Here is a 15,756-nt window from a genome sequence, read left to right on the forward strand (position 1 = left end):
TAAATATGTCACTATTTCTTAGTTAATGGTAAGCATTCTACTCACAACAGACGTCTCTCTAGAACTAAGACCACTCAAGCTACTAAGAGAGGGCACTGAGACCTTAGTCTCAAACGAGGTCTCGGCCATCACGCGTATCATTGTTGACTTAGGAGTCGGAGATGGAACCCTTGAGAATCTCCCGAGGCCTGCGTGTTCAGGAACCGTCCGAGAGAAGCAGACATCAATCCGAAGCACCATTTGAAAGGAGCACATTGCCCAGACTCAGATTCGAGCAACGCTTACTTGATCATTTTTTACCGAAACAATTTGGCGCCGCATGTGGGAACTCTTACATAACAGCCTCGAAAAGACGGCCTTCAAAATGTTTTACTCGAAAAACGCTGGAGACTCTCATTGCGTTGGGCACCAACAAAACCCCTTGTAACCGGAGTCCCCGATAATGCAGCCCGTAGGCCAACCTGTAACACCCCATATTTAATAATATAAATAAGCTAGATAAATATTGTATTTTATATTAATAAAAGTTCATGATGGCGGAAACACCATGACAATAAATCCGAGTGCTACCGATATAGATAAAGCAATAGTTAACTATGCATACAACTACTCTCGGGAATGAAAACCCGTCCAAAATAAAACAACAAGGTTTGATTATTAAACATCATAATTATTATTTATTATCTCTCTCTCAAATCTCATTCATGACCAAGAAGCACATCAACCTGAAAAAATATCAACAACCACCATCAGTGAGGAGTAACTAGGAGTCCTTCCAGCCATGACTTAAGAAAAATCAGGAAACAGTTATGAGCAAATAATAAGAGACAACATATAATCCATTTAAAATATGAAAACATGTGAACTTCATAGTAATTAAATATCAAAGTATATAATCACAAATGAGTGAGTAATAACAAGCCATAAAAGTGATACCACATGATTATTTAAAATGTGTCACCAACTTACAAATTTCATGTTACTTACGTGGTTATATGAAATACCGTGAAAAATGCAGTCATAATGAAAAAGAATAATGCCAATTTACCTGAATGACATATGAAATGAGTAATAATGATAATATACGAGTGATATAAACATCCAAAATTTGGACCATAAATACATAGAATAACACGAGACAAAAACGAGCACCGTCTAGGGCCAATAACCTGAAACCCTAAACCTTGGTGTCAATAGCCTGACACCAAAATTAAATAACCCTACGGCGGGACACATAACCGTGAAACCATGTCTAAGATTGGCTAGACCTTAATAATGTCTAGTTAAGACGTAAATGTGCAGACCCTTAACCAGTCAAGGCGTAAAAGTGCGGACCCTTAACTCCTAAACGACATATCCATAGACTCATAAGAGTATCCAAAAAGGACGGTCAACCCATAGTAGGCCAATAATCTGAAACCATGCTAGGGTACTAGGTAGGCCAATAACCTAAAACCTACCCAGTTTGGTATTGCTCTTCTCAAGTAGAGACCAAGAACCTAAAATCTACCTGATATCTTAATATACTCTAGCTAGACCATATATAAAATGGAACAAGGTCCAAAAGATAACAAATAGGCACCATGAATAACCTCATGTTAACATGCCAAAATGCTCACAACCAAGCGATAAATAATATCAAATCAAATTCAATAAATGATCATCAAAGCTAGAGCATAAGTTCAATTTTTCCAATATAAAACAAGAGAGACTCATGTCAATATATAATTTACGAAAGACAATATCACAAGAAGTGTACACATGACATTTAACATTGTAAAACTAACAATCAAATCTTAACACATACATTATTACATTTGTTGTAATCTCACCTTATAAATATCGTTGTGGAGAATATATTTACAAGACACGATACCATCAAATATGTTATTACCTATTTCCTTAACAAACATTTATTAAATCCTGTTAATTAAACACAAGGGCTATACTATTAATTCTAAACAATTAAATAAAAGTTATATTCTGCTCATGCAAAATTTCTAGACATTTTGGTGAGCAATAAATTCAGTAGAAACAGTACCTAATAAATTATTTAACCCCGCTTCATATTTTTAACTTAAAATAGCATTTAATAGGCGATTTTATGCATAAATAAAGAAATAAATAAGCAAAATATGTCACGACCATAAATAATTTATTTTTCATAAATATAGATCAGAATACGCATAAAAATAAATTATAAATATTTTATTTATACTTATTTATTATTCTAACACAATTAAACGTTATTTATGAACTAATTAGTTATAAAACTCAAAAGTAATTCTAAAAATTACAAAATCAACATGAAAAACTTTACTACACTAAAATAAGTCATCCTATGATAAAACATTCAATTTTCAAATTTATTTATATATTTTACATATATACTTGAGATTAGTTGCATAACAACACGAATATATATTAAATAAGAGCAATAATAATTATAGAAAGCAAATAATACATTTAAATGCTATATAAATTATAATAGGCCACAATAAATATCAAATATGGAAATTTTCGAAATTTTATTTATGTTGACTACCACATAAAAGCGTGATTAAATATCAAATAACAACAACTAAACATATAATACTTTTAGAACTCAAAAAATCACATGCAAACTTATAAATAATGATAATAAATCAGAATATAATCGAAAATATAATTTTCATAGTCATCTATATATTTTACATATTGATTAGATTGTTAAATCACATAAAAACACAAATAAATCATAGAAAATATTAAATAAGTATATATTCGTCACAGAATAATAAAAATCACTATTTATTATATAAATCATGAATCTCATATATTTCCATGATTTTAAACATCATATATATTATCAATCTTATTATAACCTCATAAAAAAGCATTTGAAATTCAAAAATCATTGAAAGGAGAAAACCTAATTACCCTTGATAGAGATTAAAATTAGTAAATAAGTAGGATAATATTGTAAGATCAACCCAAATTATCTCCTTCAACCAAGGTCTCTTGCTCACCTCCTTGAACAAACATAAGAATTAAAACAAATAATTAAATACTACACTAAATAATATAGTATAAAAATGAGAATTAAATAATCATCTACACTTACTAATGAATAAGATGAAAGAGGTGTAAAAAAAGAAAGAAATAAATGTTGGAGATGGGTGATGAAATGTCACGGCATAAAGGAGGAGAAATGAGCTATTTGTTATGAATAATACGGAGTTATAGGAGAATATATCCTAAAGATACGGTAATATATGGACATCCATATAATATCTCTTTTATATTTCGTAACACTCCTCCTTGGATGTCCATCATCGAAGAAAATGCCTCGTTAAAATCTCTACTAGAAAAAACCCTATGGGACAAAAAATCTAATAAAAGAAAAAGAGTACAATAATCTCCGTAATACGCACTAAATGTCGCCTCGTTAAAAACCTTGCCTGGAAAACCTTGTGGGACAAAACCATGGCTAAGGGAAAAAGAGTGCAACGCGTATTTACACCCCCTCATCAAAACATCGCTTGACATCCTTGAGACGACGTAACCCAAGTTGATTGATTAGCTTCTGAAATGTTTTGCTTGGAAGTGCCTTGGTAAAATGTCCTTGATGAATCCTGCTTTAAGCAGAGAGCAATGCAAGCTGTATTGCCTTCATGTAAAATAGTTGATGACTTATTTCTTTGATGTAGATCGCATGGTGAATAACCATACACACTTCGGATCAACTCGGTGAATTGTCAATAACTCTGCATCTGCAAAACCAGCTAACTATGTTCTGCATTTAATAAAATAATATAATCCCATATTATACGTACCTTGAAAATAAAGCGGTAAATTCCAATGCCTCCGGGTGGGACAAGAACTATATCCTGTTAAAAGATTAATAAAAATATATATCGGGTATACTTGTGCAACTAAACGAGCATTATATCTAACTAGATCACCATTTTCATTTATTTTTCCCACAAATACTCATTTTTAGCTCAGAGGCTTTACTCCACTAAGTGTGCGTATTAATTACTTGCCTAAACACTTCCTGTTTAGGAATGATTTAAACAAAAAGGAGCAAAAGTTTATGATAGCAATATTGAGGATAAGATAGCTTTTGAAAAGCCCCTTGAAAAGCTTGGAGACATGACTAATGATATTAATCTAAAAGAGATTCAGATACCTGAAAATAATGATTGTGAAGAGATCTCGATAAATTATGTCATGTCAAGACAAATATGGAACCGAAATAAAATCGACGTCGATAAATGGTGTGTTAATATTTAATGTAGCGCTTGATATCATGCATGGAAGAAAAATGAGGATCATGAACCAGACAATCATCGGTTCCAAAAGTGTCATTATAGCCACTTCCTTGAACTCTTTCAGTTGTTTTATTAGATTATTTACTTCCTTCAATATTTTATCCATCTTTTTCCCAAACTTGTAACTAGAGGACAAGTGTTTAGAATAGCAACCTTCAAGGCACAATTTAGGTATTTCAGGTTCGCGATTTTCAACTGCATCTTAATTTCGTTTATCTTATCCTCCACCCTTAAAAGTCGTAATTGTACTTGTTTGAGACGTTTCTTGTTCTTCCTCTCTGCCATGATAATATTTGTCATTATATCGTCTCCGATACATCCTACTTCACCGACCAACATCTCTAGAATTTTGAGATTATCTTCAAGCTGATACACGTAAACCCATCTTCCTTCAATTAAGTCTAGGCAATGATTGATAAGGCGTCGCAAGTTCATGTGATTTGTGTTTTGAAAACGTTGCCCGTGTGTACTTGCAAAGCAATAGCTAAAAATAAGTACAATATTTCATACTACAAATTAGTACACAGAAATAGATGGCTACAAATAAACAGAGGAAAACAAATGATCTCTACTTCGAATATTTTCAGCCATTCGTTGAGGCTCCAATCAACGTTGGTTTTTTCCGTATATGTTTGATATCAATACTTTTGTATAACACATGGTTTGTGTTTTGTAAGTATGGATGAAGAATTATTACAAGATCAAATTAAAGCTCAAACAAAAGTTGAAAACAAGCAAATGTGTCAAAAATGAGCTGGTAAAAATAGATTTGATTAGAATCACTGGATCAAATACATGAAATGGCCAAATTTTGTTAATTTAATAGTCAAAGTCGAGTAAATTTCCATAGAAGTAATAATGTTTTGATAAGAGAGAGGAAATCGGCTATTTTAAAAAGTGCATAAGAGTACAAGTAGCTAATATTTATATCACACGTAACATGCAAACTCTCAGCCGAAGGCTATTGATGATACGCTCTTTGATAATACATCAATTATTATGATGTCCCACTACAACAAATTAACATTTGTGCCACAAAATATGCCACGGGAATTTATAATTCTTGGCGTAATCTTGCTTAGTCACGGTAAAATTTTCATTCCCTAGCTTAGAAAAAAATTTATACCGCGGTACAACTTATTCCGTGGTCGAAATTCCCTTACGCCACGGACTATGCTACATCCGTGGCTAATAATCATTCTTGAGACGAACTATGTCACACCCGTGGCAAAATAATATTTAGCCACGAATTATTCCGTGGCAAATATTTTTTTAGACACAAATTAACATACCCGTGGCAAAGATCTCCTTAGACCTAAAACAACATATGTTTTGATATGTTTTGTTTTCCTTCCTTCGAAACATATGTTCATGCTAAGGCAGATGTTGAAAATGCTTGTTAAAAAGTACAAAATCTAAATGAACTAGTTTTATGCCCGTGCAGAAAATGCACGGTTTTAAGATTATAATATACGAAATATGTTATATTAATTAATACAAATATAATTAGACGTAATACAGTTAATACATATACGTGTTTCATATTAGATAATTTCAAATTTCAACAGTTAGGTAAAAGCGTATCGGATAATAATGTTAGTGACATAGGATAATAATAATAATAATAATAATAATAATAATAATAATAATAATAATAATAATAATAATAATAATAATAATAATAATAATAATAATAATAATAATAATAATAATAATAATAATAATAATAATAATAATAATAATAATAATAATAATAATAATAATAATAATAATAACTTTTCAGTAGTTATTGTAACACCCCCATACTCCAAGTGCCTTACCAGGACCACTCAGGTATAAGGATGTCACCATCTCGGTTATCCGAGGCAATGATATTCATAAGACAATAAAGAAACATATTTAAAAGTAAATAGTTTAAGTGATTACATGATCAAAACCAAAACTAATAAACTGAAATACAACATTCTCAAACGGTCTCATGCTAAAACTATCAAAGCTATAAGACACCGTCTCGACACAAATGGAAGACTTCTAACCGCCACGTGATGACTCATCCGGCCTATCCCATACGCGTCATATCATACCGCTCAATAATCGCTCACCACCCCGAATGGATCACCACAGTTTTTAAAACATTTAAACGGGGTCAATACTAATCACACAATTCAATATATCAACAATAAGATAAAGACATGCCTTAACCGTCACACACACACACAACCACACCAATCCCAACAATCTCAATCACCGATCGTCCACTGGACCCCCGCCTGATGGGGGACCGCGATCGTTCCCACCTAAGCCCCGCTCATCGTACGAGCGATAACCCCGTCCATTAATGTGCACATCCCCTTCCGTGGCGGGTTCCACGAAGGGCGAAACTAGGGCGTGAAGTCACCCCGCAAGCGACCCCACTCACCGAGAACGCATCTCGAGAGCCATAGATAACCAAGCACAATCACAATCACAATCACAATCATCATATCAAACAACTAACTACAAAGACATCACCAATATCCCATTATGGGACTAATACCGAGTAGGAAATCCTACCTGGAAAGCACAACACGCAGACGGTATCTACAAATTTTGTATCAAAACGGCTCCTCTACGAATTCTCCTCCTACCATACAACACATAGATGCTACCATTCAAATACTACTCATAAAAACCCCCAATTCCTAAATTAGGGTTTCATCAATCTTAACAAAACATTATATAAATTATATTAAAAGCTTACCCTCGACGCAGGGAATCCAACGACGCGAACTACGATACGAACCGACCGTCGAACTCCGGAATTGTCAAGAACGCGATTAGGAAGAAGACTAGTTGCTTTCTCTCTTAAACGGGTTTTAGGTTTTGTAAAAAGTGATTTAAAACAATTACGAATATGTTTAAATACCTTAATCGCGTAATTAACAAAACCCGAGAAAACTCCCCGTAAAAACCGGACACTCGATCGAGTACCCAAGGTACTCGATCGAGTACCCCCTACTCGATCGAGTGCCCCAGCTACTCGATCGAGTACCCAACAGTCAGAAACTATTTTATTTCGCAACTTACCCTTACTCGACAGAGTAAGGCCTACTCGATAGAGTACCCCAAGACTTATAAATACGGAGTATTACAGTCTTCCCTCCTTAAAAAGAACTTCGTCCCCGAAGTTCAACCCATACATAAAAACAACCATACTGACTCGACCAAGACACAACAACTTAGCTAAGGACTCAAGAACTCGACCGAACATAGAACATGAACTCTTAACCCCCACTCTACCAACTATGTTTACTTCCACAACATGATCACTATATCGTATCTACCACATATATATATTTCTCACGACACCAACTCCATACATAATCAATTACCATCCGCTAATGCTGCTAGCTCCATAATATCATCAACTATCAAATCTAAAATCAAGACACTCATAGACATCAAACGGAATGTTACATTCTACCACCCTTAAAAGGAACTTCGTCCTCGAAGTTTACTCACACTCATAACCTCATCATCCAACTGTCAACACTAGTGAAATATTGTAACACTCCTAAACATCACGCTACTACAAGCACGGCCATGGCCTTTTATAAGTATCATCCACAAAACAAATCCCTCCTTCACGCTACGCTAACACTCTACTTCCAATTATATTACAACATGCACCACCATTAAACTCTCTTTTATCGCATCTACTCCTCTTAAGACAAATGTTACGTCCTCGTAACTCACTAATACTAAATCCTAGATATATCTTTTCATTCCCCTCTTTACCACCACATATCAAAGATAACTGTCTATAAACCAAACACTCACCATGCATATATCCAAGGCTCTCTTACTTAAACATTTCTCATAACTCAACTCATTTGGCATACCACCTAACCTATACCATAAAACTCGTAGCAAAATCACCATACTAACTCTTCATTATTACTGCAAAACAACATACCTCTTTATGTAAGGCACTTATCTCCCAGAAGCATAACTCACGATCCACACTCATTACGTACACGCACACTAGATCCTCAAGTTCTTTCTTCCATTACCGCAAAACCCATACACAACTTAACATGACACTAATTCCCAATACCCTACACTCACTGTCTCAACAAAAGATTATGAACCACCTGCATCTTTCGGGTCATTACCACACATGTTCTACGACTCACTTGCCATTACCATGTCTACTGAAACCTTAACTAGAACAAGATCATAATTATTGTAACAACCTCTCACAACCGTGTCCCATTAACAGAATGTCACTATACTATGACAACAACGAAAACATATACAACTCTATGTATATCATACTCTACCCTCATTCCCAACTTAACCAGGTAAAGAAAACATCAATAAACAAGACAACTGTCTATCTACACAAACTGAAACTCACAGGGAACAATATCAAACAAAACAACAATCTATGTATAACTGCTATGTACTTTCGAAACTCGAATCATAATCATCCTGCCTACTCCACCACGACCGGTGACGGCATCACAACACCGCCACCAACAGTCACACCGCAGTGCGAAAATACCCGCATCACAACACTAAATATCGTGCTCGGATCACCACCCGAGGCACCACAACCACATCGATAGTCATCACGACTGCATACAACTCCCATAAATACCGACTCGAGAATAATTTCTCGACAAGAAAAACTTACTCAAATCCACTTATTAAATCACCACGCAACATATGATATGGATAAACAGATAAGCATCTCATGAACATCATCTCTACCATTTCACGGAATACACACGTGTTATTAATACACACAAAATTATAACTAGCCATGTTAAATTAATCAAATTATTACCCTTTTGGATATCATTCAATTAGTATACCGTACCCAACATAAATTACAAAACAATCATATAACAACTTTATAATTATCACACCATACCACCTCACACAAACATTTATATATAACATAGACCCATAATCACATCCAACCAATCAATCCTGATCACGTAAGTTACCACTCAACCAAGGTTACCTGTCACCCGAGCTTAACTCGCATGCCCCTCATCACATTCTTCCATTCGCATGCCCAACACCTTCTGCCATACATAACCATATAGCTAACACTCACTATGAGAAACCGCCTCCCAAGACCATGTCTTATACTTCCTCACAACCATACTTATCAATTCAGTCTCTACAAAATCAGCCTATTTAGAATTACCATCTCTCTAACATACCGTCACTCTTAACCATTAGTCAAAAACCATAACACTACCACTATCCGGACATTGAACCCTTTTCACTCATCTCTAAACATCACGATTTCTTTCCTATCTTAGGTTAACATCCCAAACAACGAACAACAAACCCATCAACAAAATTACCTCAACATTATTCCCAATACTATCTTATTTGTATTGTCATCCAACTCTCCACCAAATATCTCGTATCGTGCCAATACTCCACCAACTTCTTACTCCCTTAATTCCTCGAAACTCATTATCAATCATGTTGTCTTGAAACTCCTATATAACCTTCAGCTAACATCCTCGTGATACTATCACACATTTCGATGATTCCTTACCTTTATATCACATAACTCCGGTGAACATTTTCCTCAGCTTACTTTTATCCTTCTTTTCTCTTTACACTCAATAATACCAATTTAATAGCTCAACTCCTTATTACTTCTATCTAACCCTTTAGTGCACCAATTACCTTCTCATCGCTCCAAAACTCAAATCCCATTATTTTATATCGATATCATCTCCCTCTTTCTTACCACAAATATTCTCTTATTATGTCATCAATCACCCTTGCCACTAATCCATCCATAGAATCAACGTTTACTGTTCAAACAATTGCATCTCCTTTGTACCTCTCTAGAAATCCAAATTTATTTCATACCATTAATTGCCCAAGGAAGTCACACATTAGTTTCACCTCTTAATGAACCAAATCTCCCAATCTCACTCACTATCTGCCAATCTATGTCGCGACATGCCTCCATTAAGTTCGCTATATACCACTATTTCCAAACGACCTTTCATTACATATGTTCTTACTCAACACTATTTCTAACCATCTCCCTCCATAATTTATTATACATCTCAGGTTGCTACTATCCACATCCTTTCTTTCACTCTTTTCATTCTCACGTTCCTTAAACTTACATCATGCCTTGCTCACATTCACTTACATTTTCATTACTCAACATACAATCATGTCACTCATCTCGTCTCACACAACATGCTCTATACCTCAATTAAGTCTTACCAATCCCAACACATATAAATCATGTCCTCCCCACCGAACTCATACTCATCATAGGTGCCACTCTTTACACCACAAAATTGGGTAACTTACGCGTCAAGACCAACATACATGTAAAACAATGCATAAAGAAGCAAAATGACGCCTTTTAATTAAACATAATATGCAACGAAGTCAAAAGATAAGCATATGACCCAAAACAGGGGTCACTAGATCGAGTACAGGCCACTCGATCGAGTAAGTGACTTACTCGGTCGAGTGGGTGAAGATCAGAAGCACGTAAGCAAATTACCAGGGCTACTCGATCGAGTACCCAAGGCTACTCGATCGAGTACCCTCCTACTCGATCGAGTATCCTAGTTACTCGATCGAGTACCCCAATTCTCAGCACTGTCCAGTTTTCGTAAAACAGTCATAACTCACTCATTTCTTGGTCGTTTGGGGCGTGTGACCTATCGTTAGAATCGTAAAAGAACAAGCTATCACCTCCAATTGGAATTACATTAAAATCATTTATGCATCTCAAGTTATAACAGTTTAAAGACAACTTTGTTGTAATCAGACGACATCACTATTTGATTTTAGTTCCAAACAACGTAAGCGACAACAAGGTGAACAAAACAACCCAAAACTCATAACACCAGTATTGCTAATCATATGTTACTATGTTCAAAGCCAAGCAACAACATTCATCATGCACATAGATTATTTAACTTGTCAATCACGCTTTACTCACATGCTCTTATTTTATAACTTCACGTACACAATAACATAATATACGACATGAATTCCCTATTCACATGTTACTAACATAGCAAAAGTAGAAAATCCACTTCCATCACATAAACATGTCCTCCACATGAATTTCATATTCTCATGCAATTCCTTAACTCATCTTTTCAACCAATTCAAAACAATATTATAAACCAACCGTCTTGCAATTCATGTATTCAATCAATGACAATTATAATCATATCATCATTATCCTTCACTACACATCTCACATACTCCACATGTATACATCCATTGATTCATACAACACCTTACTATATAGATACACAACACACAAAGTATGCACATAGCGATCCCGACTCATATCCCATGTGACCGGTTCAAAATTGTAGGGCGACCCCTGCGACTTTAGGACGTCTCCCAAGCCTTTGCACTAGCTCCTACAACTTTTACCCCGGGTTCATTTTAATTGACTCCCTATGTTCATTAAGTTCATTGGTTACAGGTTTCAGGATCGTCTCTCTGATACCATTTGTAACACCCCCATACTCCAAGTGCCTTACCAGGACCACTCAGGTATAAGGATGTCACCATCTCGGTTATCCGAGGCAATGATATTCATAAGACAATAAAGAAACATATTTAAAAGTAAATAGTTTAAGTGATTACATGATCAAAACCAAAACTAATAAACTGAAATACAACATCTACTGCTAAAACTATCAAAGCTATAAGACACCCGACGACACAAATGGAAGACTTCTAATCGCCACGTGATGACTCATCCCAGCTATCCCATATGCGTCATATCATACCTGCTCAATAACTGCTCACCACCCCCGAATGGATCACCACAGTTTTTAAAACATTTAAACGGGGTCAGTACTAATCACACAATTCAATATATCAACAATAAGATAAACAGACAGCTTAACCGTCACACACACACACAACCACACCAATCCCAACAATCTCAATCACCGACTGTCCACTGTACCAGCCCTGCCAGTGGGGGACCGCAGCCGTTCCCACCTAAGCCCCGCTCATCGTACGAGCGATAACCCTGTCCATTAATGTGCACATCCCCTTCCGTGGCGGGTTCCACGAAGGGCGAAACTAGGGCGTGAAGTCACTCCCGCAAGCGACCCCACTCAGCCGAGAACGCATCTCGAGAGCCATAGATAACCAAGCACAATCACAATCACAATCACAATCATCATATCAAACAACTAACTACAGCACATCACCAATATCCCATTATGGGACTAATACTGAGTAGGAAATCCTACCTGGAAAGCACAACACGCAGACGGTATCTACAATTTGTATCAAAACGGCTCCTCTACGAATTCTCCTCCTACCATACAACACATAGATGCTACCATTCAAATACTACTCATAAAAACCCCCAATTCCTAAATTAGGGTTTCATCAATCTTAACAAAACATTATATAAATTATATTAAAAGCTTACCCTCGACGCAGGGAATCCAACGACGCGAACTACGATACGAACCGACCGTCGAACCGGAATTGTCAAGAACGCGATTAGGAAGAAGACTAGTTGCTTTCTCTCTTAAATAGGTTTTAGGTTTTGTAAAAAGTGATTTAAAACAATTACGAATATGTTTAAATACCTTAATCGCGTAATTAACAAAACCCGAGAAAACTCCCCGTAAAAACCGGACACTCGATCGAGTACCCAAGGTACTCGATCGAGTACCCCCTACTCGATCGAGTGCCCCTGACTACTCGATCGAGTACCCAACAGGTCAGAAACTATTTTATTTCGCAACTTACCCTTACTCGACAGAGTAAGGCCTACTCGATAGAGTACCCCAAGACTTATAAATACGGAGTATTACAGTTATTGCACGAGACAGTCGCACACCGTAAGACAGTCCCTTTGATAAATATCTACAAATATTGACCGTCTTACTACCCCTTCTTATTCTATAATTTGTGTTTTGATAAACCCGTCTTAATCTTAAGATCCAATAACAAAATAGAGCCCAAATCTAAACAAAATTAGATGAGCCAAAAATAACTCATCAAACTAACCCATTATTCCATTAAGACTACAATATGACTCCAAGTGCCCAACCTCTTTTATTCTCCTAATACTAACTAACCCTATACTTCCGCCTCCTACACTAACATAACCCCTCTCTCTCCCAAATATTAATACCTCATCTAGTCATCTCCCTCATATCACTTCCTCATATCTCTCCCTCATGGTATTTTTGTATAAAAATTAAAAGCCACCATCATTGATAAGTGATAACGCGGTACATTTTTCACACCTTTCGATTATTAGCCATTTTATAACGGTTAATTTTCATTTACATCTTTCAATTTAATATAAAGTTTTGCATACCTTTTTTTAGAATATACCTTTCTTATTTTTCTTCTGGATTATTTTTAGTTATTTTATTATATATCCATCTCTTTATTTGCTAACAAAAATTATTTTTGTCTTTCTCCTCTTTAATTTTGTAGGTCATTTTCTTTTATTAGCATTCAAGTCATCCCTAATGTGTTTTCCTCAAATATTCTTGTTAATCTTTAAACGACTTTTCATTCTTTTTTAATTATTAATTTTTTTAAAAATATTTTAAACTAAGTATTATTTTAGTTATTTGTCAGAATTAATTTCCAAAAAATTTACTCGCTTATAATTATTTTGGGTTTTATAATTTGATGTCGTCTTCTATTTTTTTTCTAGAATATATTTGTTGCGATTTTTACTATCTACAAATTTCCCATTTTTTTCTCAATAGTTTCAATATTTGTAGTCTTTTTCTTATTTTTTTGTAATTTATTATTTTTTAATATTTTGAATTATTTTGTATTGTATTGATTACCGTAAGTTAAGTTTTCATAGTTGATGAGAGTATGAGGCCCTAAATTGTGGAGAGAGAGTAATTAATTCCCCAAAATTTTGTAGGGGCCCACCACTGCTAAATATAAGGAACCAATAGAAATCTAAAGAAAAACCTAACTTTTATACTAGGTAGATTCTATTCAAATAAAGATAATAAAAAAAATTAAATATACGATTTTCAAAATATTTTGATTAATTTAGGAAATATTTTGAAATATTTTATTTAGTTTAATAATAAACTAGAGTTCAAGCCAGGGCGTTGCCCGGGTAATAGTAGAATAATGAATTCTACATATCTATCTTGAGAATGTTATTTCAAATGTATTTTTATTACGAATATAAACCCGTGTTCTGGTCACTTTGTGTGTTAATTATTACTCGATAAAGAATAGTAGGGTACTCTTGATCGTCATTTTAGGTAAACCATTTGCATGTGTTTTGCGTTGGAAGTTTACAAAATGATTTGACCTTATGGGGTGTTTGGTAATAAAGATTGTATTCTCAAATTCAGATTTGGATCAATTTGCTTGTTTGGCAAACTTATTAGATTTAGATTTCCAAATCACTACCAAATCCAAGTAAGGCTAAAATAAACTCATTTGAAATCCACACTCTAGCCCCCCTCATTTCAAAATCTATATTTCACTTTGCTAAATTTAAAATGAGGCATTTCAAATTAAATACTTGTTGTCAAACACTCTCTTAAAAACTTTAAGTTGATACGGAATTAATACGATTTTGATTGGCTTTATTCTACTCGTCCTAAAACCGCACATTACGAATAGTATGATCTAAAATCACACTTACATCTTATGAGTTATTACGCACATAATTTTTAATGTTAACTTTAGTAAGAGTAAGATATAGGAACAATTGTCAAACATATTACAGTAACTTTTAATATTAACTTTACAACAACGCCTCTTAACCATTATTCGGGAAATGACTTGTCCTAAATGACTCTCAAAGAAACTGCCTAACCTCGAACCGTAGTATAAAGAGGAGAGTTTATGTGAAATCATAAGAACACCAGGCCGCCAAATATTACATATATACGTAGGTGATGTAAAGTGCAAACTGACAAAAGAGGTAAGAAACAAATATAGAGCGAAATATACAATGAATTAGTATAAGCGTATACCGTTGGAGTAAGATTGACGAAGCGATATTTCTAACGGTTGGAGTAAGATCAATGAAGCGATATTTATATTCAAAAAAGAAAATTTGTTTAGTCTTGTCAAGTGTAAAAGTAAATACGGACTTATGGCAAATCGACAGTTTTTTTATCGGTCTTGAAAGTACTTGTTTCCAAATTTATTTGATTTGAAACTACGTGTTACAAAGTTCTGATATGAGTATTATTATTTAATAATTAGTTATAAAAACTTTATGAGTATTATTATTTAATAATTATTTATAAAAACTTTCTTATAATTTGTAGTGTGCATAACTTTTTTTTATTTTAGTATTTATCGTCACTCAATACCTCTAAAACCGTAAAACCTGAAATTAGGTCACATGATTCAACAAAGTAGGCCTTATACTCACTTTGTTTAACCAATTTAATAGTTCGCG

Source organism: Silene latifolia, chromosome 9 (genome assembly GCF_048544455.1).
Source record: "Silene latifolia isolate original U9 population chromosome 9, ASM4854445v1, whole genome shotgun sequence".
In the NCBI taxonomy this organism is placed as follows: domain Eukaryota; kingdom Viridiplantae; phylum Streptophyta; class Magnoliopsida; order Caryophyllales; family Caryophyllaceae; genus Silene; species Silene latifolia.